Source organism: Triturus cristatus, chromosome 3_2 (genome assembly GCF_964204655.1).
Source record: "Triturus cristatus chromosome 3_2, aTriCri1.1, whole genome shotgun sequence".
Classification (NCBI taxonomy): domain Eukaryota; kingdom Metazoa; phylum Chordata; class Amphibia; order Caudata; family Salamandridae; genus Triturus; species Triturus cristatus.
Genome location: NC_140584.1, coordinates 399,174,648 through 399,196,733, shown reverse-complemented (window position 1 = coordinate 399,196,733; position 22,086 = coordinate 399,174,648).

The following is a 22,086-nucleotide window of genomic DNA, read 5'->3' as shown; positions in this document are numbered from 1 at the left end:
ATGGGCAACAGGTCCCCTATGAGTGGGGGTGGCAGGGGTGATGAGCAACATAAGCCCTATGAGTGGGGGTGGCAGGGGTGATGGGCAATAAGTCCCCTATGAGTGGGGGTTGCAGGGGTGATGGGCAACATAAGCCCTATGAGTGGGGGTGGCAGGGGTGATGGGCAACAGGTCCCCTATGAGTGGGGGTGGCAGGAGTGACATGTCCCCTATGAGTGTGTGTGGCAGGAGTGATGAGCAACAGGTACCCTATGAGTGGGGGTGGCAGGGGTGATGGGCAACATGTCCCCTATGAGTGGGGGTGGCAGGGGTGATGGGCAACATAAGCCCTATGAGTGGGGGTGGCAGGGGTGGTGGGCAACAGGTCCCCTATGAGTGGGGTGGCAGGGGTGATGGGCAACAGTTCCCCTATGAGTGGGGGTGGCAGGGGTGATGGTCAACAGGTACCCTAAGAGTGGGGGTGGCAGGGTTGATGGGCAACATGTCCCCTATGAGTGGGGGTGGAAGGGTTGATGAGCAACAGGTCCCCTATGAGTGGGGGTGGCAGGGGTGATGGGCAACAGGTCCCCTATGAGTGGGGGTGGCAGGGGTGATGGACAACAGGTACCCTATGAGTGGGGGTGGCAGGGGTGATGGGCAACAGGTCACCTATGAGTGGGGGTGGCAGGGGTGATGGGCATCATAAACCCTATGAGTGGGGGAGGCAGGGGTGATGGGCAACATAAGCCCTATGAGTGGAGGTGGCAGGTGTTATGGGCAAAAGGTCCCCTATGAGTGGGGGTGGCAGGGGTGATGGGCAACATAAGCCCTATGAGTGGGGTGGCAGGGGTGATGGGCAACAGGTCCCCTATGAGTGTGGGTGGCATTAGTGATGGTAAACATGTGCCCTAGGGGTGGGGGTGATAGTGGTGCTGGCCATACAACCCCTATGGTGGGCTGTTGTTAGTGGCCAGGATGTGGATCCACTGTGTGTGTGTGCCATTTTGCGGTTACGTGTAGTTTGTTTGTGTGTTAGGTGTCTGACTTACCGTCTGCGCCATCCATGTAGGAAGTACGCATCGTACTTGTCAGGGAGGAAACTGCTATGGATACTGCTTCCGGGCGACTCGGTTCAGCGTTCGGAGGTACGGCTCGGACGGAGAATGAAGCTTCAATCACAGCCTACGTGTCGGTCGGGTTTTTGTCAGTTATGCGCATCGTACTTCATCAACAGGACGGACCGGCTCCGGGTACGTGTCGGTCGGAAGGTAGGGCTACGGACAGTTCTCGGAGAGCTGTCCGACATGGATCGGAATCGACCCCTTAGAGTCACAAACTGGAAGGTTAAAGGTTTGAACATCCCATTAAACTCCAACAAGTTTTGTCCCACCTATTTAGATTGCACACCAGCTTCTGTTGATTCAAGAAACACATCTTACCGATGCTGTCATCCTATGTCATAAAAGTTAAATGTTTTCCTTATTTCTGGGGAAAGTAATAAGGAAGGTAGATAGGTTTTGGTACTACTCATAATTGATGGGGTCACTTTTACGATCCTTGATGTCTATGGCCACACAAACCCTGAGCCTTGGTTCTGGAGACATATTATGCAACTGGTTGCTCAAACTTATTCTGACAACTTCATTTTAGGGGGGTGACTGCAATGAAATAATGGACCCTTTTTTATTGTCAGTCATCTACGAGGTTTCTCCCTCATAGGGCTCACAATTTCAAAGCTTTTACGGCTGCTATTACGCATAATTCCCTCTCGGACTCCTGGAGATTAGCTCACCCTGACATTCAAGAATAGTCCTTTCACTCCACTCCCCATAAACGAAGACTAGGATATATTTTCCTTAGCAAGAACCTCATTCAACATTTAGTTAATTCTGAAATAGGTTCAATTTTATCTTCAGACAATGCTCCTATGTCTACTAATTTAGATATTCTTCAAAATCCCAAATCTCAATCTTGTTGGAGATTCAATAAGCACTTACTTTATGATAAATTCTTTATTTCTTCTTATGAGGTGTTTGTTGGGGAATATTTCAAGATTAATGATACAGGTGAATCATTTTTTCATTTTGTTTGGGATGAATTTAAGGCTGCTTCAAGAGGTTTTATTATTGCTCATGTCTCAACAAACAGAAAAATACGGAGCAGGAATCTAATGCCATTCTTAGCGAATTTGAAAGATTTGAGCATAAATATATTTTGTCTAAGAATAATAAAGCTGACCTTGATGCGCTTGTTGCAGCCAAGATCTAATTTAATAAAGTTAATGTAAGGCATATGTAACACTTCTGAAAATTAGTGCTGGATACGTATAGGGGATGCAATAAAACTGTGATTTTACCAGCTAATTATCTTGAAAGCAGGAAAGAACACTCCTCTATTGTCTCTGTCACCAATCAGTCAGCAATTAAATTCTTCTGTGACTGCTAAATTTTTCATTGATTATTACCAAACACACTACACTCCTGAAGCCACGCCATCCAAGGATTCCCTTTCCTCATTCTATTCTCATTCTTCCATGTACAAATTCGCACTAATTGATTTGTTCTTTCTTGACACTCCACTAAGAGAAGACAAATTATTTTCTGCTGTTAAAAGCCTTCCACTTGTTAAGGCGTCGGGACCCGATCGATTCATGGTAGAATTTTTCCTTCAAATTTCAAAATTATTTTCCCCTAAATTATGTAAGTTTATTGCTAATTTCCTCTCATTGAACAAATTATTGGGTTCCTTTACGGAGGCTGTGATTTGTCTCATTCACAAAAAAGATAGAGATCATTCTTTAAGCAAGAACGATCGACCCATTTCACTAATCAATACAGACTGTAAACTATTCGCCAATGCACAGGCATTATGCCTAAATGATTTTATGCCAGATCTCACTGACATGGAGCAATCCGGTTTTGCTCAAAATGGGAACATTACAGGCAATTTGCAATTCTTTTTAAACATCCTCAGTTAAGCAGCTAAACTTAATCACTCCCTGGCAGCATTTGCCGTGGGTGCTGAAAATACATTTGATAGGGTCGATTGGAATTATTTAATGCACCCTCTCTGTTGGCATGGGCTTGGTGCTCAATTTCTTCAATTAATCTCCTTACTGTATTCCTCCACATGATCTTCTGATTGGTCAATGGTATCCAATCTTCCTACTTCCCCTTCACATAAGCATGCAGCAGGGATGCACTCTATTGCCCATGCCTTTTTGTACTTGCACTAGAAACTTTCCTTTATAAGTAGAAACACTCTGATGTCATCTCTAGCTTTCAGCAGAATAAGGTCCATGTTAAATTTACGTCCTACGCAAATGATATCCTTCTTTATATCTCTAAGTCTGAAACATCACTCCCAAATTTTCTGAAATCCTTAATGAATATTCGGAAGTCTCAGGTTATGAACTTAACATTGAAAAATCTGAAGTGATGCCTTTTAACCTGTTTTGTTTCAAAGCACTTTTTGTTGGAATGGGTCTCACCTGGAGCCCTGATAAACTCAAGTGTCTAGGTATACTTTACCACAAAACCCTTTGAGGTACCCTGCACTGTAATATGGAAGCTCTACTGGCAAAAATCTCGAAGCTGACTCAATGTTAGTACTTTCTATTTTTGTCTTGGTGAGGCCGCCTGGACACTATTAAAATGATGCTTCTTCCAATTATCAATTTATATCTTTTGATGCTATCTATCAAGATCCCGGTAAAAGTATTTTAAAGCTATTGAAAGACTCCTATCTAAATATTTATGGAGTGGTGAACCTTCTCGTAGTTCCTTACATTGCCTCAAATCACCAAAATCAGTTGATTAGGTTAACTTTCCTGATTTCTCTTTTTATCATAAAGCTTTTGGTATCAATCAATGTCAAAACTACTTTCTTGGTCTTTCAGACCATCCACCCTGTGAGAAGTTGGCCAGGTATATGCTGTTCACTAATTGAAGTGGATACCTTGCACCAGTCCAAACGAGCCTTATGATGTATGAGGTCAAAGGTAACCTTTAGAAAGCTATCCTAGTGATAGCTGTGGAGAGCAGCCTTCAGGCTTAATCTTGAAGGAATGTAAAGCAGCTTCTTTTACCAGAATATCACCTTTAGTATTAACTAAATGAAAGGAGAACCATACAGTAGTTATAAAAATATGTATTTATTTATGTAACACTCTTTAGTATCCTCTACACAAGGATACAACATAAAGCACACAATACTAGCAAAGAAACAGTTATAAGTAGCACAATACACAGTGGGCTCTAGGGGGAGACACAACCATATACTGAAATAGTGGTATAAGAACCACAACTGGAGTCAGGACAATGTCTGGATCACGTAGAATCGCTGGGACCCCAAGGAACCACCCAAGGTGAGTAGAAGGAGACCCTACGAAGGACGGGTGCAGTGTGCTAACACGACCGGGGGCTCCGTACAATTCTATGGGAAAGTTTGCGGTTACAATTTTAACGTTTAAGGACCCTTCTCGGTGGACTTCGAGGAAACCCTTTGGAACCTAGGAGGTTGGTGAGGCACCCCACCCGTGGATACCATAGTACCTGTGTTACCTATCCCAGAGGAGTGGTGTTGGAACTCGCCGTTGTTCTCAATGTAGGGCTGCGAAGAAGTGCTGCTGCCGGGAAGGAATTAAGTGTTCATAGGAATCAAAGGGTGGATTTGTGATGGAAGGAACCGGAAAGCAGAGGGGACAGAGTCTGGATACCTTCAGAGTGACCAGGGGCTCGGTAGACGAATGCCCACCGATGTCGGGTGCTTCAGGTGCGATGAAGGGATGTTTCACTCTGCAGCCACGAGGACCAGGAGACATCGAAGACAACCAGGAGCCAAATTAAAGCTGTCCCACAAAGGATGTCAAGTGCTGAAGGGTTGGTGTTCGGCTGGAGCACCAACAAGCCTTGGCAAAAGCAACCGACGCAGGAAGGTCAAGCAGGTTACTGTGTGGACCAGCAAGGTCCAGAGGACTCACCAAGCAATGGGGAGTCAGGGCATGTCTAGAGCAACCAGGAAAGTCCAACAGAAATTAAGATGGCCCTCAAGAGGACCCATTGGTTGAATGGCCAGTAGTTGCGAGGGGACCTCAAGCAAGATTACAAAGTACCAGCCCACGGAGCACTTGGTGCGAGGAGGCCGGAGTTCTATGGTAGAAATACTGCTCAGGTTCAGGACTACACAGAGTCTAATGCAACAGATCGAGAATTGCCAACAAGCATATGCACTTTCAAAAGTACGCTGTGCACAGGGGTTCGGGTTATGAGGTCCCCATGAGGGATACTTGCCTCAAACTCGATGAGAGGGCAGATCAACCTCAACGAGCTTCGGAACCCACCTCCTGTGTTGCTGGAGTCTTCGGAGTCCGCAGGAGCTCAGGATCGGCACACCGATCAGTTGTGTTGCAGTGCCTGTAAATGCAGGGGAGTGACTCCTTAACCCAAGGGAGATTCTTCAGTTGTCCTTAATGCTCCACAGGTCCTGCATGGAGCCTGTATGGTGCAAGGGCACAGACAATGCTTTGGACAGAGAGGGGGATGAAGTTGGGCCCAGTCGAAGTCCAGCGAAGTCCAGAGTGTCCAGATGGTCGAAGGTCAGTGGTTTCTTGTTGCAGAATCTTGTCTATGTCAAATCTAGAGTCTTACAGTCAGGTAAGCCCTTATGTACCCACGGGAGAGGGTTGGACAGATTCGGGGGACCCCCTAAGGGAGGGTTAGGACAGATGGGTGGTTACACCCATGTCCTTTGTCCAGATTCATGCAAGAGCAGGAGCCAACGGCTCCTAGAACTGGTTTGAGCTGTACTATGAACAGGGACACCAAATGTGCCCCAGGTGCAGACTTTCAGGCACTGAGGCAGTGCCCCCACCTAGCCCCAATACACTACATCCTATCTGGGAGATGGTCACACCCCCCTGTGACAGGATGTCTATTGTGCTGCCTTCCTCTGCTCAAGCTTGACTCAGCAGCAGGAGGGCAGAAATATGTCCCTGGACGGCACCATGCATTTTGTGCTGACCGGGTCGAGAAGGCTGGCACTGGAAAGACCAGTGACCCCACGAAGCTCGCTTCAGAAGGGTGGAATCATACCTCCCACACAATTTACCGGTGTGGGAGGTATGATTCCAAGGTGTTTGATACTAAACACGACATGTTTTGTTACAGCCGTTTTCGAGATAGCATTTACCGCAATGTTATAATGCACCTCTACCTATATGTCTGGCTGAGTCACAGACAACCTGGAAGAATGGTCTCCGAATTCTGCAGAGGTGCTCTGCTCATGCAGGGGCACCTTCCCACGTAAAACCAAAACCCTGCCTTCAGAATTGTTAAGGGCTGCTATGGGGGTGACTTACAAAGTTTTAAGTGTAGTGACCTATAGATAAGGTGAACCTATATCTAAAGTAAGTGGTGCAAGCACCAGCTTACACAGGCTGCAATGGCAGACCTGCAGTTCTATTTTGCATGGCCTCTCATGGGTGGCATAATACATGCTTCAGCCCATGGGAGGCCTCTGGGGTACCTTGCCCTGGGTACATGGGTACCATATGCTAGGGACTTATAAGTGCACCCCAGTATCAAATCTGGAGTGTACCAAATTACATGGCATAATATTTTTAAGGAGAAACCAGATATATTGGAGTCCTGATTAGCAGGATCCCAGTCAGACAAGTCAAAACAGTGTAACACCAGGCAAAATGTAAGGGTAACCATAAGAAGCAGATCCTACTTCTTTACACACCCAACCTATGGTTTCAACTGGAGTTAGCCCTTATTTCAAATTTTTCTCACACCCATATTATTCACCTGTCACTACAAATTTTGGATACCCGCAATTAAATTCCTTCCTTCAGTTGGCAAATATCTCCACAGTCCTATTTGGTGTAATAAAAAACTACTTGTTAACGGTAAACCGCTACTTTGGTGGACTTGGTTAAACAGAAGTATATTTACTGTTTCTCAATTGGTTCAAAACAATAATACCATTATTCCTTTTTCAACTCTTTCTCCTTCCTTTGATCTCTCCCTGAAGTCTTTCCAACAGTGTCAAATCTTAGTGTCTCTTTTGGTCCCGATATTGCAGTCACTCCCTACCCCATCCGCCCAGGGTTCTTTCTTGCAATTCACGCTCAGCCGCGTACTTCGATTCTTTAGGGACTCAATAATATACAGAATACTGCTCTCCCATCCTTTAGAAAGGCCAAAAACTAAATTAAAACTTTAATGGGAATCATACTTACACTCTAGTTGGCCTACCACACTCTTGCAAAAGATATGGGGGAAAATTCACTCTCAGCTCATCCTGCCAACCTCACTCAATCACTTTATTATTTCTAAAACAGGTTGTATCCCACACCTGAAATTTGGTGTAAATTGTTTCAAACTGATGCTTGCTGGCGGTGTAATTCTAATCCTGGCACTTACTTCCATATGTTCTTCCTATGTCATAAATTGTCATTAATTTGAGAGCAGTTGTGGACAAGGATAGGACATATTACTGAAATGCACTCTCTAGTCTCTATTAATGTTTTATTTTCAAGTGGTTTAAGTATTATCTGGTCTCAGAATAAGTTCATGCATAAACTTGTTGATCTACTTACTGTCATTTTACTACAGGTAATTGCTACTAATTGGAAATCTACAGATTATATCACATTACACATTAAATCACCCTTTAGATCGTTATAATTTACATTAATCTTTAATGGCAAAACTTGATAAACTTTGGAACCATTGACTCGATACTTGTCTATGCATGATCGCACTGCAATTTAATTGCATACTGTTTTTCAGTTTATGGATTGTTAGTTGTTGATAATTTATTTTTCTATAATTAACACGGCTCTTGCTTATTATATAATGCATTGTTTACATGGTTTTATGATGCTGTTTCTACAATTTTATAGCATTTATACTACAATTGTCTCTTCTATTTGCTTTTTTTTCCTTTTTTTCATCTTTCTGTATTTTTCTTATACTTCCCCACTTTCCTTTATCCTTCTCTATTTAATACGGTGACCAATATCATGTAGCTATTTATTTTTCTGATGGTGGTTTGAGTTTTCATTTCTGGTTTTTGAAATGTAAGTGAAGGCTATTTCTATATATTGGTATGCCGGAACATATATGTCATTTTCTTCTCCTTCCATAAAAATACTAAACATAAAAAAAATGCTGAAAGGGTAGAGTTAAATATAAATTATACTGTCTAGAACATTAATGTCAGGGCACTTACACCCAGGAGGGACAATCAAAGTGAAAATTAAGAACTAAGGCCCTGATTCCGAGTCTGGCAGTGTTTCGACCACCAGACTCGTGGCGCATAAGTGGCGGTCCACCGTTTTGCTGATAAACTTACAAAGTCGTATCGGTGGTGGACCATCCATGCCAGGGAACAGTCAATCCCTGCCGGTGGCCCAGGAGCGCCACAACGCATTATGCTGAGCAGGGACTGGGGCAGTTCCCGCTTAGCATAGTTTGAGTTCTTGCACTGCCAGCCTTTGCATTGCGGAGCCCGGCAATAAAAAAGCTGGTGGTGCAAGAACAATGGTGACCCTTACGGGCTCCCATGTCCCCCACGCCATGGGGACACATTCAGTCTGTATTCCCCCCAGTTCCTGCACAGCATAGACATCACCATCCATGCCGGGCTGGAACATTTTGGCCGTTCTCATTGATGTGCCTGTTTTAAAGGAGTTGCAGATTTTCAACTCATAATACTGTTGGCAATCCTTGCGCAGCTTTGGTGCAGCAGAGGTGCCATTGTGCCAACGCTAGTGTGCCAAAGTTGTAATCAGGCCCATAATCTGGCTGTGTACAAAAGGAGAGCTTTGGTACTCACTGGTCAATTACAGTAATGGGCTTGGTCAGAAGGAGAATGATAGGAAGAGAACATCCAGATTTGCAAAATACTAAATCCAGAAACTCCCTCTTTGGTATTGACGCGAGAAACATTCACATTTTGCAACCTATAAAGCTTTGTAGTGCAAGAATTCAGGGGATATTTTGAGGAAAACGTGGAACATGGTGATGAAACTCAAATACCAGTGTGGAAAGATGCAACTTCTCCAGCCTATGAAAGTGATTCATCCTGATTATGTTCCATTCATTGCAAAATCTGTCCAAGGTAAACTCTCACAGGCCATCGCTGAGTTCTGGGCCCTGTTTTACCTAAGCTTGTGACCTTCCCTTGCTCAAAATTGAAAAGCTCAGAAACTGAAGAACTGACTGAAGGAAAATGCCCACCGCATCCAACAGTACGTTTTATCCAGGAATTCTTACAACAGGCGATCTAAGACCACAAGCACTAGTGGGTGAAAATGTAAGTATGGATAACCTTTTGGGCCAATCTTTGAAAAATCGGAAGGAAGTATTTTAACAGAGGGTAGATTTTATGCAGGGAAACATTGCAGATGAAAGAAGGTTGGATATATGAGTGTTTTTTTTTTTTTAAGTTCAAAAGAGTTTTATTAAACAATGAACAGATAAATGCAATACAAGATATCAATTGGGGAGAGAGGGGGAGATAAAAGGGGGGGTAGGAAAAGGGGAGGGGAATGGGATTGCAAATGAAACGTATAAGAAAAATTGCATACAAAAACAGTGAACATGGGCATTGAAGATAAATAAAGAAATTGTATCAATCCTGATCAAACAATGGAATACAAAGAGCATAAAAATGAAACAGCGGGATAAAATATACAGAACGTGAAGAGGGTATCATGGGGGCTTGGGAACTTCTTGTTGGGCAGGCGATGGAAGGGAAGAGCGAGCAGCACAATTATCTAAATATAGCGTAATGGGGAGCCACAAGTCTGCACGTTTAGCTGCCAATTGAACAGGGAAGACAAATGCATTATCAAGTCTATGGTTGTAACAGACATTATACCACCACGCTTTGAAAGAAATGTTAGATGCATTTTTCCAATTGACAGTAATCTGTTGAAAAGCAACCGCCAATAGCAAGTCAACAATGCGAGCAGAAATATCCACATTACTCCAACTAGTGGACAAACTGCCCAGGAAAAGGTGAGTAAGAGAAAAGGGGATGCTAGTATGAAAAATAACATTGATTTGGGCCCACACCTGTAACCAAAAGTCATGTACATGTTTGCAGAGAAATAGCATGTGTGGTAGGGTAGCATTGGGAGCATCACACGACCAACACTTATCTGGGGTAGTAGGAAATCGCTTATGTAGTGTAGAAGGAGTATGAAGTAACCTGTTGTAAATAAAAAATAGGGATTGTGTCAACGAAGCCGCTCTGGAAGTTTTGCGCAATTTTGTCCAAATTTTGTCCCATAAGGATATCGGCCAATCTATCCCAAGGTCATTTTCCCAATGAAGTTCAACCTTAGATTTAGGTCTGAGTAACTCGGGTGAGTGAAGGTATTTATAAAGAAGAGATGCCTTGGGGGCAGTGCGAAGGAGAGAATGAAGTCGAACAATAGGGGTGGTAGAAGTAGGGGGAGGAGAAGAAGCCGAAAGTCGTAGGTAAATCTCCAGAACAGCAGTCTTGAGGAGAAGATACTTGGAAAAAAAGGATTTGGGTAAGCCAAAGGAGGAACAAAGATCATGAAAAGAAACAAAGGTGGAACCGGAAAAGAGCTGTGAAATCCAAATCAAACCACGGGTTCTCCATGATTTCCAGTAAAAGGGCTTATTACCAATTAGGAGATATTTATTATGCCAGATAGTGGAAGAGATGAAATCAGCCACGGTCGTAGGAGGGCCAGGAGCAGCTGACAGTAAGAGCTTAAGAGTATACTTGTGAATAGGAGTGGGAATCGACGAAGGCTTGCGGGAAAAAGAAAGATATTCTGCAAAAGAGAAGGGGGAGAGTAAAGTACGTTCAACCTTAAGCCATAAAGGGCAGGGGAAAGTGGAATCTTGTAACCAAAGGGAAGCTTGACGCAATAAAAAGGCCTTCTGGTATGCGGGGAAATCAGGAAAATTGACACCACCTTCAGAAGCCGGACGTATGAGCCTAGCCCGAGACATTCTTGGTTTTTTGGAGTTCCATAAAAACGAAGATAACGTTGAGTTAATCTTGGTAAAGAATTTCACTGGAATGGGGAGTGGAATATTGGAGAGTGTGTATAGAACAATAGGAGATATCATCATTTTGATAGTGTCGAGACGTCCCCACCAGGAGAGGTATAAAGGATGCCATCTTGTCGTGAGATCTGCAATCTTCTGTGAACATTTGGACATACATAAAGAAATAGTGTCTGAAATTGAAGGGGTAATATATAGACCTAAGTATTTAATGTGGGACGGGCTCCAAATAAACCGTGATTCAATAAAGTCTTGTTTGAAAGTAAATTTGGTTAGGGGAAGGATCTCACATTTGTCATGATTAAGTTTATATCCAGAGATAGAGGAAAACATTCTTACTTCAGTCATGAAAGCAGGGATGGATTCCGCAGGTTTGGAAAGAAAGAGTAATATATCATCTGCATATGCAGCGAGTTTAACATGCGAATCCGCAATCCGGAAACCATGAATGGCAGGGTTTTGACGCAACCTGGAAAGGAAGGGCTCCAAAGCAAGGTTGAAAAGAAAAGGGGATAAAGGGCAGCCCTGGCGAACGCCTCTGCCTAGGTCAAAATAAGGTGAAACTTGACCATTAGCAAAAACTGCCGCTCTAGGATGGGAATATAACAGGGAAACTAAAGAGATGAATCTAGGACCAAAACCAAACCAGGTAAGGGTGTGGAAGAGATAGCGCCATTCAACGCGATCAAAAGCCTTTTCGGCGTCAAGGGCAATCGCTGCGAGTGAGTGCTGGTAGCGGGAGGATTTTGATAGGATATTAAACAAGAGTCTAGTGTTGTCCGTAATATACCGGCCCTTAACGAACCCAGATTGCTCCTCTCCTAATAGGTCGGGAAGAAGATGGTCCAGTCGAATCGCTAATGTTTTAGCGAAAAGTTTGTAATCAATATTGACTAGAGATATGGGCCTGTAATTTTTGCAGTATTGTGCATCCTTTCCGGGTTTAGGTATGAGGCAAATATGGGCATCGGAGAAAGTCCCTGAAGAGGCACCACAAGAAATAAAAGTACGAAGTAAAGAGTGAAGTCGTGGGATCAGTAGTTTAGAAAAGTGAAGGTAGAATTCGACAGTAAAGCCATCAGGCCCAGGGGCTTTGTTGGGTTTGAGATGTTGCAATGCAGTAAGTAGTTCCTGTTGTGTGACTTCTGATTCTAAGGAGGAAAGATCTGGAGGAAAGTCAGCCGGTGTATGAATGGTGGAAAAGAAACAATCAAGGGAACTAGGGGTAGGTTGGGTTTCAGAAGTATACAAGGTTTCATAGAAACGTGAAAATTCAGCAAGAATATCAACATCCGTATGCTTTAAATTATCATCAGAGTCATAAATAGATTCAATATTTAACTTACTATGCTTAATCTTCAAATAATTGGCTAGGAGCTTTCCAGCCTTGTTCCTACCCCCATAGAATTTAGCAGTAGATTTCAGCAGGTACAAAGAGGCATCTTCTGTAGATTTCTCATTAAACTTCATTTTTGCTGCAATGAGGGCTGTCAAGCTGTCAGCAGAGTGCGAGGTAAAATACGTATGTTCCAGTGTTTTAATGTCAGAAAGAAGATTTTTAGTAAACCTTCGGGCGCTCTTACGCTTGTTCGCGACATAACTTATAATGAAGTCACGTGCTGCTGCCTTAAAAGCATCCCAAATAATGTGGTCAGGGAGGGTATCGTCATCGTTGAGGAGGAAAAATTCATCAAAAAAGGAAGTAAAGGTGGCTGTAAATTTGGGATCTGTGAGGAGGGAATTATTGAAACGCCATCTCCTAGGGCCAACATTTTTAGGGAGTACATCAACATTAGTAAGGACAGGAGCATGGTCAGAGAGCAAAATCGGACCTATCTCAGAGTGTAGGAGTGACTGAGCGAGATTGTGGGAAAGAAAGATGTAATCAAGTCGTGACTGGGAACGGTGACAGGGAGAATAAAAAGTATACTCCCGCAACTTTGGATTGGCGAGGCGCCAGGAGTCTACTAGTTTATGTTGTGAAATTGCATGACTAAACAGCTTGTGGGGCTTGTTGGGGACATAAGGGGCTATGGACTTCCTATCAATAAAGGGATCAAGGGGTTGATTACAATCTCCCGCCAGGATAAAATTGTGGTCCATAAATTTAGTTAAAAGTGGAGAAAAATCAGCCCAAAAAGAAGGTTCGCCTGTGGTAGGACCATATACATTGAGAATAGAGACTAGAACACCTCTAAGTGACAACTTAGCATAGACCCAACGACCAGAAATATCTGACTCATGGGTGATAACCTGGAGGGGAAGAGATTTGCGACAAAGAACTGCCACACCATTGCGTTTGCCATCACCTTGTGAGAAAAACAGTTCACCCACCCAGCCACGCTTAAGCTTAACAGATTCAGCCTCAGTTAAATGCGTTTCTTAGAGGAATGCAATATCGACATTCAATTTGGCAAGATGTGACAGAATCCGTTGACGCTTAATCGGAGAATTAATACCCTTCACATTCCATGACAATATATTCAACGACATGTTATCGACTTATTTATAAAAAATGTAAGTGACAGGTCCAATGAGAGATAAGCCCATAAAAAGTAGAGAGTACAGAAGGAAAAAAGAAGAATTAGTGGAAACATGTTGAAGAGAAGGAAGGAAAACAAGTGATCATAAGTATGAGCCATAACAAGAAAGGGAGAATAAAATGCAACAATGTCGTGAGTGACCCAGAAAGCTAGAAGTAAGGCAGAAGTAGAGAGGAACATGGAGTCAGGAGGACAAGAAATGCAGTTCATACAAACAAAAGACAAGTGCAAAAGCAGTAGCAAAGGCAGAGAGTATAGGGGGAGAAAAGTTGAGAAACGAGTGAACCAAGAAGAAAGGAGAATATAATCCTTGCAGAGGCAAAGAATTCCAATCAGAGATAGTAAATCACCATAAAAATGTGTAAACAGTAATGCAAACAAGGGAAAAGGAGCAAGGGAGGGGAAGAGGGAAAGACCAACAAATGCATCAGGGAGGGAAAAAAGGAAGTAGGGAAACAACATACCTACGAAGGGAAGATACGAGAAAGGGTGGAGGGAGGAAGGAGCCACAAGGGTGAGGCAGCACACCGAGGAGCAGCGAGGCAGGGGTCGAGAGACATCATCAAACACGAGGACAAACTCCTGTAGGACGAAAAAAGGAGAACAAAGGATTAAAACATACGGGAAAACCATGTTGGAACCATGACTAAACAAGGAAAACAAGGAACAATCATCATGCCTGAACAGTAAAAGAGCCAGCCACGTGGGCACCTGAAGAATCAGAAAAATTCAGGTGATTTACAACCAAGAAAAGGTATCTAAAGAAACATAACAGAAAAAACATTAATCATAAGAAAAATATGAAAACATTAGTCAGCCACAAGCAAAGGATGATGATCCGGAGGCATCCATGGCAGATGATTTGTGCGCATTGATGAAACTCTGTAAGCGTACTGGATCTTCAAAAGTTGTAGTCTTGTTGTTATAAGTAACTTTGAATAAACATGGGTGATACAGGCCGTATCGCGCCCCCATCGCCCGCAGATCCGCTCGTAAATTCAGAAAAGCCTTTCGCCGAGTGGCCGTTGCCTTAGCATAATCCTGCGCGAAAAACAGGGATGAGCCAGACCAGGTTAAATTTGGAGAGGATTTGGCCGCCGCTAAAACCATCAAAAGGTCAGTATATTCCAAAAAGTAGATGATAACCCCTCTGGGCCTCTGAGATGAAGAAGTAGAGGAAGGTGGTCTGCCCAGCCTGTGAGCTCGTTGAATGTTGAGAGCCTTGTCCTGTGCCAGATGTAAGAGCTTGGGGAGGAACGACTTAAAGAAGGTGATTGGGTCAGAACCCTCAAGTCCTTCAACCAGGCCATAAATACGAAGGTTGTTGCGCCTGTTTCTGTTTTCCAACTGCTCCACTTGCTGCTGAAGATCCGAGACTTGAGATTTCAAGTTGGATACCACCGAAGATGTCTCTTGGAGCGACTGAACAGATTTTTCAACTGAAGTTACCCTCGTTTCCAATTGCGACCAATTATCCGTAAGGACCTGGAGCTTAATATTAGTCTCTTCCATGAAAGGACGCAAAGACCTTATCTCTTCCAACAACAGTTCCATGGATACTAGCCCTGAATGCTTTGGAGGTGAAAGAGAATTTGATTTGAGTCTTTTCGTGTTAGATTTAGAAGTGTCCTGCGGGTACCTGGAAGGATCCATTGGCGTATCTGAGTCAGATGGGATAAGAGAATCTTCTAGCTGCGAAAACGCAGAAAAAACCTTGGAATTCTTCACAAGCTGAGGCTTGGTAGAGTGAGGCGAGCGCGACACTGATTTAAGTTTACCCATGTAGCAAATCCGTGGGATGGCTGACACAGTAGAGGTCACAGGAGACAAGAATGAAGGCAACACAAGAAGGAGCACAGCAGGGGTGCGACGACGTCCGAGTACCTCAGGAAGAGAGTGCAGCCAACTTCACAGCACCGCATGAAAACAGTCGTCAATACACACCCAAAAAAGTGGAAAGAGCCATCCATAACAGGATCAAAACATTGTCCATGCGGCACTATAATGCAGAAGGCTGGCACCAACTCACTGCATAATACAAAATGAGCTCAGTCAGAGGGACAAAAGGATGAAAAGAAATGACCCATTGTATACCTCATAAGAGTCCGCAGTGAGTAAAAGCACCAACAAAAGAGGGCCACCTGGCGCGTTAATGAAGTAAATTGCTACTTTCAGATAAAATCAGAGGAAGGGCAATAATGTAGTCATGGCAGAAGAAAGGCAAAAAAGCAGGCATATAAAATAGGAGCACTCCATGAGGGAACATCATCCTTGTGCTTAGAGAGAATTGGCATTCCAATAATGCTGATGCTGCATATGAGGGTGAGGAAACATGAAAGCAGGCAGTTGAAAGTCCATTAGGGACACAGAATTGCAGATGTGCAGGGCGCTAGCGCTGACATTAGGATAATCACCTCATGATGCGCGCCGGTAGCGAATCCAAGATGGCGGCCGCCCGAGTAAATCCTGTCAGAACTCTCGAGTGCCAATTAAAGCAACGCGAAGTCTGTAAAATTCTCTCCACGATGACGTGCGAGATCAGGGCATGTTCCGACACCTCAGCAGTCGATCCTTGTCAGGAGAACGAAGCAGGAACCGGCATAACTCCCAACACCGCCCCGGAGCCTCACCGGAGCGCCGCCATCTCCCGCAGGCGCCAAGCCACGACCCCGATATATGAGTGTTCAGTGGTGCTTATATTATAGGACATGATAGGGAGAGCATGAGGCAGCCCCTCACAGGCTTATTTAATTACAAGGCGTGTGATAATGTGTGATATTTATTCAGTGATAAACACAGCTGAAATATTTTAGCCACATTTGGATACAACATGAAAGGTGTAAGATGTACACTTATAAGCAAAAAGTAACACCACATAACAACATTTAATAAATAAAACATTTGGCGGCTCATTACCAAGGCTGTCGAACAAGCGTCCGAACACCATCACCGTGGGAAATGGTCCGCCCGACAAGATGTCAGTGGTTCCACCACCCAATTATAATGTGCCCACCTGGGTGGTGGGTGAAAAAGTGCTCAATAACGCTGCGGCTTGTGCTGTGGCCCTGGAAAAGAGCTGCTGCCTGTTGCGTATTATTGAGCACTTTGTGCACATTCATGCACCGTGTGCCAGGCATCATGTGGTGCCTGCCACACAGTGCATTAATGTGCTTGGGGGCACTATATGTGCCCCAAGGGCCATATTACAGTGGCCCACGGGGGTTGGGCTCCAGCTTGGGGCTCCCAAAGTCCATTTCTGGCTATCTTTTCTTGATGGTGGGACCGCCATGAAAAGGTATTCGGAAACGATCCTGACGGCCGTGCCTGAGCAGGCGCTGCCTCCATTCAGGATCACAATCAGTGGCGGCGGTCTATACCCCAACAATCAGGGGTCCAACTGCCTGCATCGTAATGCAGAGGTTGTCTGTCGGTGGGACCATCATGACAGCCTGTCAGTGACGGTCCCACCGGAATCGTGGTGATGCCCTTGTAATTGGATGGCCAGTCAATGAAGGAAAAGTAATGCATCAATTTCTTGTGGTGAATCATAAATACAACTAGAAAAATCAATTTCAAAGAAAATACATTAAGTATTAAGGATGGTTGTGCTAGTAACAGAAACATGCATTTGTCCTGATGGTGACAGACTATCACACTGTTCTGTAAAACAATTAGAGATAAAACGGGAGAAAGGACGGAAGAGCTGTTAGGAATTGTCTTTTATCATGGAGCAATTGTTTTTCATCTGAGCATATTAATGTTAATAATCAATACTGTATATGCTTCTCTGACAGTCACTCATGCATTTCTTTTTTCCCTGCTTCCTTTACCTGTTGTATTAAGTAAGCTATTCATAATAGCTTGCATTAGGTATACAGGATTTAAGCTGTATTTTATTTTGGCTTCTATATCTACAGATGCCATTGTTACAATATCCGTCTTCCTATGGTCTGCAGGGCAAAAAAGAGATCATGGCTTGAACAATAGCAACTGGGGGACATTTATATTCAAAATATAGACAGTGGGGTGCTCAATCATTTTAATATGAACATAATTCTGCATTTAACTTCATCACGTTTATTAAACTATTTTACTTGCAGAGAACTACTCCTTCCTCTCCATGGTTACTCTGAAGCACTTTCTGCAACTAAGCACCACAATAAATCTATTCAAAAACTGTTGTACCATGACAATTGTCCTTTCCGCCAAGTTCCATTTATTTAGCAGTTATAACCAAATAAAAAAACTGTATAAAAAAGTAAGGGCCTGGTACTATTCTTATAAACTCTCTGATGCAGTAATTCATTGCAAGAAACTTTGGACCTGATTACAAACGGCAATTTGTAGTAAATTTGTAGTACTACAAAACGTACTACAAAATGCTACTCAGAAACTATCTACATAGTTTTCACCTCTGCCTTGCCTATCTTTCATTGTACTGAGGCCTTCTCTTCGACTGCGGATTCTCCACACACATAAGTATACGTTTAAGTAGTAAATGTGGGAGGAACTGGAGGGACCGGGAGGAAAAAGGGCTTAACTTGCAACTAAAGCGAAGGGGAATAGCGATAATTAAGGAGGGCTCAAGTGAGGGCCAGGGAAGAGTTTAGAGAGGAACATCACCCACTCACAAAAGAGTAAGAACATTGAGATTCTCAAACTACTAAAGTTGCCACTGCCAAAACTACAAAACAGACATAAGCCAAGCATCACACATGGCCGAACACTGGTACTGCAACACACTCCCAGGGAAAAAGAATGGTAAAATATTCACTTGTTAAAATGTAATGGCAAATATACTACTGTGTAAATAAATGCACTTTACCTGAGAATATTTTTTGGCAGCCTACGCAGCAACCCTACACACATACTTACTCCCTGCTGACGAGAGGCAATTACCTCGAAACACGTGTCCAGGGATGGCTAACGCGACATTCATTTTCATTTTAAACTTTTGGCATAGGCGTACCCGCCGACGCTACTTCATGGACCACAATTCTTTGGGGTAACACGCTGGTAGGACTAGCAGAGTGCGGCCAATCGGATTTTTGTTTATATTCAGGCTCCCTTGAGCTGGTGGGTCTGACGAGCCCATGGCTACGCACCTGCGCGCCTTGAGTGGTACTTTAATTGAGAATATTTTTTGGCAGCCTACGCAGCAACCCTACACACATACCTACTCCCTGCTGACGAGAGGCAACTACCTCGAAACACGTGTCCAGGGATGGCTAACGCGACATTCATTTTCATTTTAAACTTTTGGCATAGGCGTACCCGCCGACGCTACTTCATGGACCACAATTCTTTGGGGTAACACGCTGGTAGGACTAGCAGAGTGCGGCCAATCGGATTTTTATTAAAATATTTAATTCAATAATTTTTTGTAATCTTTTGCAATAAATTAAATTGAAATTAATATACATGTATATTTATAAAACAATTAAAATACAATTGATTCATAAGCATGCATACCTTAGAGATCAAAATTATTAATCCTTTTATTAAATATTACTTAAAAGAAATTATGTCTTTTAAAATGTAAAGTCCTTAAAAGCATAGATCAAATTATGAAGATATACCTAATAATGATTTCAACACTGGCAACACACCTGTTAATGAAAGTACTGATTGTTCTCAAGACCAGCACCCATCCCCATCAGAGGCTTAAAAGAGCAACAACGAATCACAACCAGGCTCACCACATAAAAAAGGAAAGCACACACCTAAACTCTTTTCCTGCCATCACTATGATATTGAAAGTGTTTGTGGGTTTTCCCTTTCTTTTGAGGAGGAATTATTTGAGAAGGCAGAGAGAGTGGGTTTATAGGCAAAGCAAGCAGTTTTTTCCACCTGATGTTATTTTGGACATGGCAGCTCAGTGGGAGCAGGAGCTGGATTCACCAACAGGCCACTCATACGCTTTCCCCAGCCTAGTGAAAATACTAGCTGAACTCCATTTACTGGCCACTGGATCTTTCCAGAGGGTCTCATTTCTGACAATGTTGGCATCTCAAATGCAAGCAAATCCCAATGCTTCCACCAGGTTCTGAGATGCATCAACCGATGAGTGTACTAGTTTATCACCATGCCACAGTCACTGACCCAAAGACACAGGGTAGAAAGAGTACTTTATGCCTTTGCCAAATTTCCTCATGTAATAGGTGCAATTGAATGCACTCATGTGGCACTTCAGCCACCTCACCACACAGGAAACCCTTATTGCAACACTATAGGCAATCCATCAATGTGTAGGCTGTCTGTGATAACAGGGGCTGCTTCACATATGTGCATGATGTCTTTCCTGGGAGCACACCTGTTAGACCTAGCATTTCTTGGTGTGATTACCCCTGACGTTGTTCCTCTACCTCCTCTATTGTTGGTGCTGTGATAGATTTTGTTTTGCCAGCTTAGATGCTTTGGACACTTTGCCACTGCTAAACAGTGTCAAAGTGCAAGTGTTCCCTGTATAAAGTGTAATGGTAATTGGTTGTCCATGATTGGTATGTTTGCCTTGCTAGTAAAGTCCCTAGTAAAGTGCACTATGTGTGCCAGGACTGGTAATGCAAATGCTACTAGTGGGCCCGCAGCACTCATTGTGCCACCCACACAAGTAGCCTTAAAAAGGGAACTCAGGCCTCCCATTCTAGTGACTGCGCGCAGTTTGTTAAACTGCCATGTTGTTCTGACAAGTGCACTCACTTGCCAGACCTTACCCTTCCCTTTCTATGCACATCAGACACCCCTATGGTAAGTATAGGGTAGCCCCTGGGCAGTGTGCAGTGCATGTGAAAGGTAGGACATGTACTAAGGTGTGTGCCATGTCCTGACAGTGAAATAATCTTCGTTTCGTTTTTCACTGTGGAAAGGCCATCTTTCCTATAGGATAGAATGGGAAGGCTGTGTAATATGTTTTCCAGACTATCGTCCTAAAGGCTTAAGATGGAAAGGTGAAGTTTAGTATGCCTCGAACTCACAATGTAATAACACATCTTTCTTTGAAGGTGATTTTTGTATTGTGTGTTTATAAGCCACTCTTTTAGAAGTGGCTGCGTTTTTGTGCTCTAAGATATCTGTGTGTCTCTGCCTAGTTGTGAATTGACTTTCTGGATTTGAAAGCGATAGGATCTGGGAAATGTCTTTACTCAGGGGAGGAGGTGAGACAGCAACAGGCTGACCTGCATCTGGAGTGTAGGGGGAGGAGTAGCCCCTAGAGGTGAAGTGGCCTGGGTTGCTGCTAATAAACAATTGTCCCAACTCCTGCTGAGTGATTGAGAATCCAGAACCCCACTAATCAAAGGAAGAAGGTGTTACTGGCAGGGAGGCACACAGAACTGGTTTGAACAGGGGTCAGTGCCCTCTAAGCACAAATACTTCAAAACCATTGAGGTGTATAACGATGAGAGCTGAAGTCCCTGAACTTTGGAGAATGGCTTGATCAAGAGCTACTTCGTGGTCAAGAGGAACCTTTGCCAAGGAAGAAACAACTGAATAGACTGAAGGAAAGGACTGACCCTTGCTGTGTGTTCTGGGGCTGGCCTGCAGTTGGCTGTTTTAACCAAGGAAAGGCTGAAGGGACTTTGCTGTGTGCTGTGTCCCCCTGCTTGAAAGGACTTTTCTGTGCCTTGTCCTGAAGCAACTTATCCCCAAGGGCCCGAGGTGAGCTGGCACCCTGTTGCGGAAACTCAGGAACACAAACGTTTCCAGGGGAGTCTGAGCGGTGCTGTGTGCGTGTGCTTGTTGCAGCCTGAGACCGTCGTAAGCAGTGCCCTGTGATCGTGGGCACCTGGAGTCCAAGCGAGGATCAGCAATGCTGTGTGCGTGTGCTTTTTGCAGCCTGAAACTTTTGTAAGGATTGCCCAATTATTGTGTGCTCCGGAATCCAAGTGAGTTCCACGACGCTGTGTGCATGTGCTTTGTGCAGCATAAGACCTTTGTGATGATTGCGTTGTTATCATGCACCCGGAATCCAAGTGAGTCTCATTGACGCGGTGTGTGTGTGCTTTGTGCCGCGTGAGACCTCCGTGAAGATTGCCTTGTATCGTGCACCTGGAATCCAAGTGAGTCTCCACAATGTTGTGTGCGTGTGTTTTATGCAGCGTCAGACCTTCATGAGGATTGCCTTGTTATCGTGCACCCGGAGTTAAAGTGAGTCACAGTGACGCTGCATGCTTGTTCATCATGCAGTCTGAGACCGTCATGCGGAGTGCCCGGTGATCGTGTACCCAAAGCTCAAGGAAGACTCAGCGATGCTGTGTGCGTGTGCCCTGTGGCATCCTGAGATCTTCATAGCAGTAGCGGCCTGGACTGGCAGTCCCGGAGGAGTTGAGCCGCCGGCCCGAGCCCGCCGTTGCAAGTCCCAAAGATTGCATCGGAGTCCCAAGTCACTGAACGAGGAGAGGAGAGTGAGTTTGCACCCCCCCAGGTAATGTGTGTCAACTCCTGGGGTGGGTTGCAGGCTCGGAGGGAGACGCGCTCGGCCTCTTTCTCATTTCAGCAGCACAAGC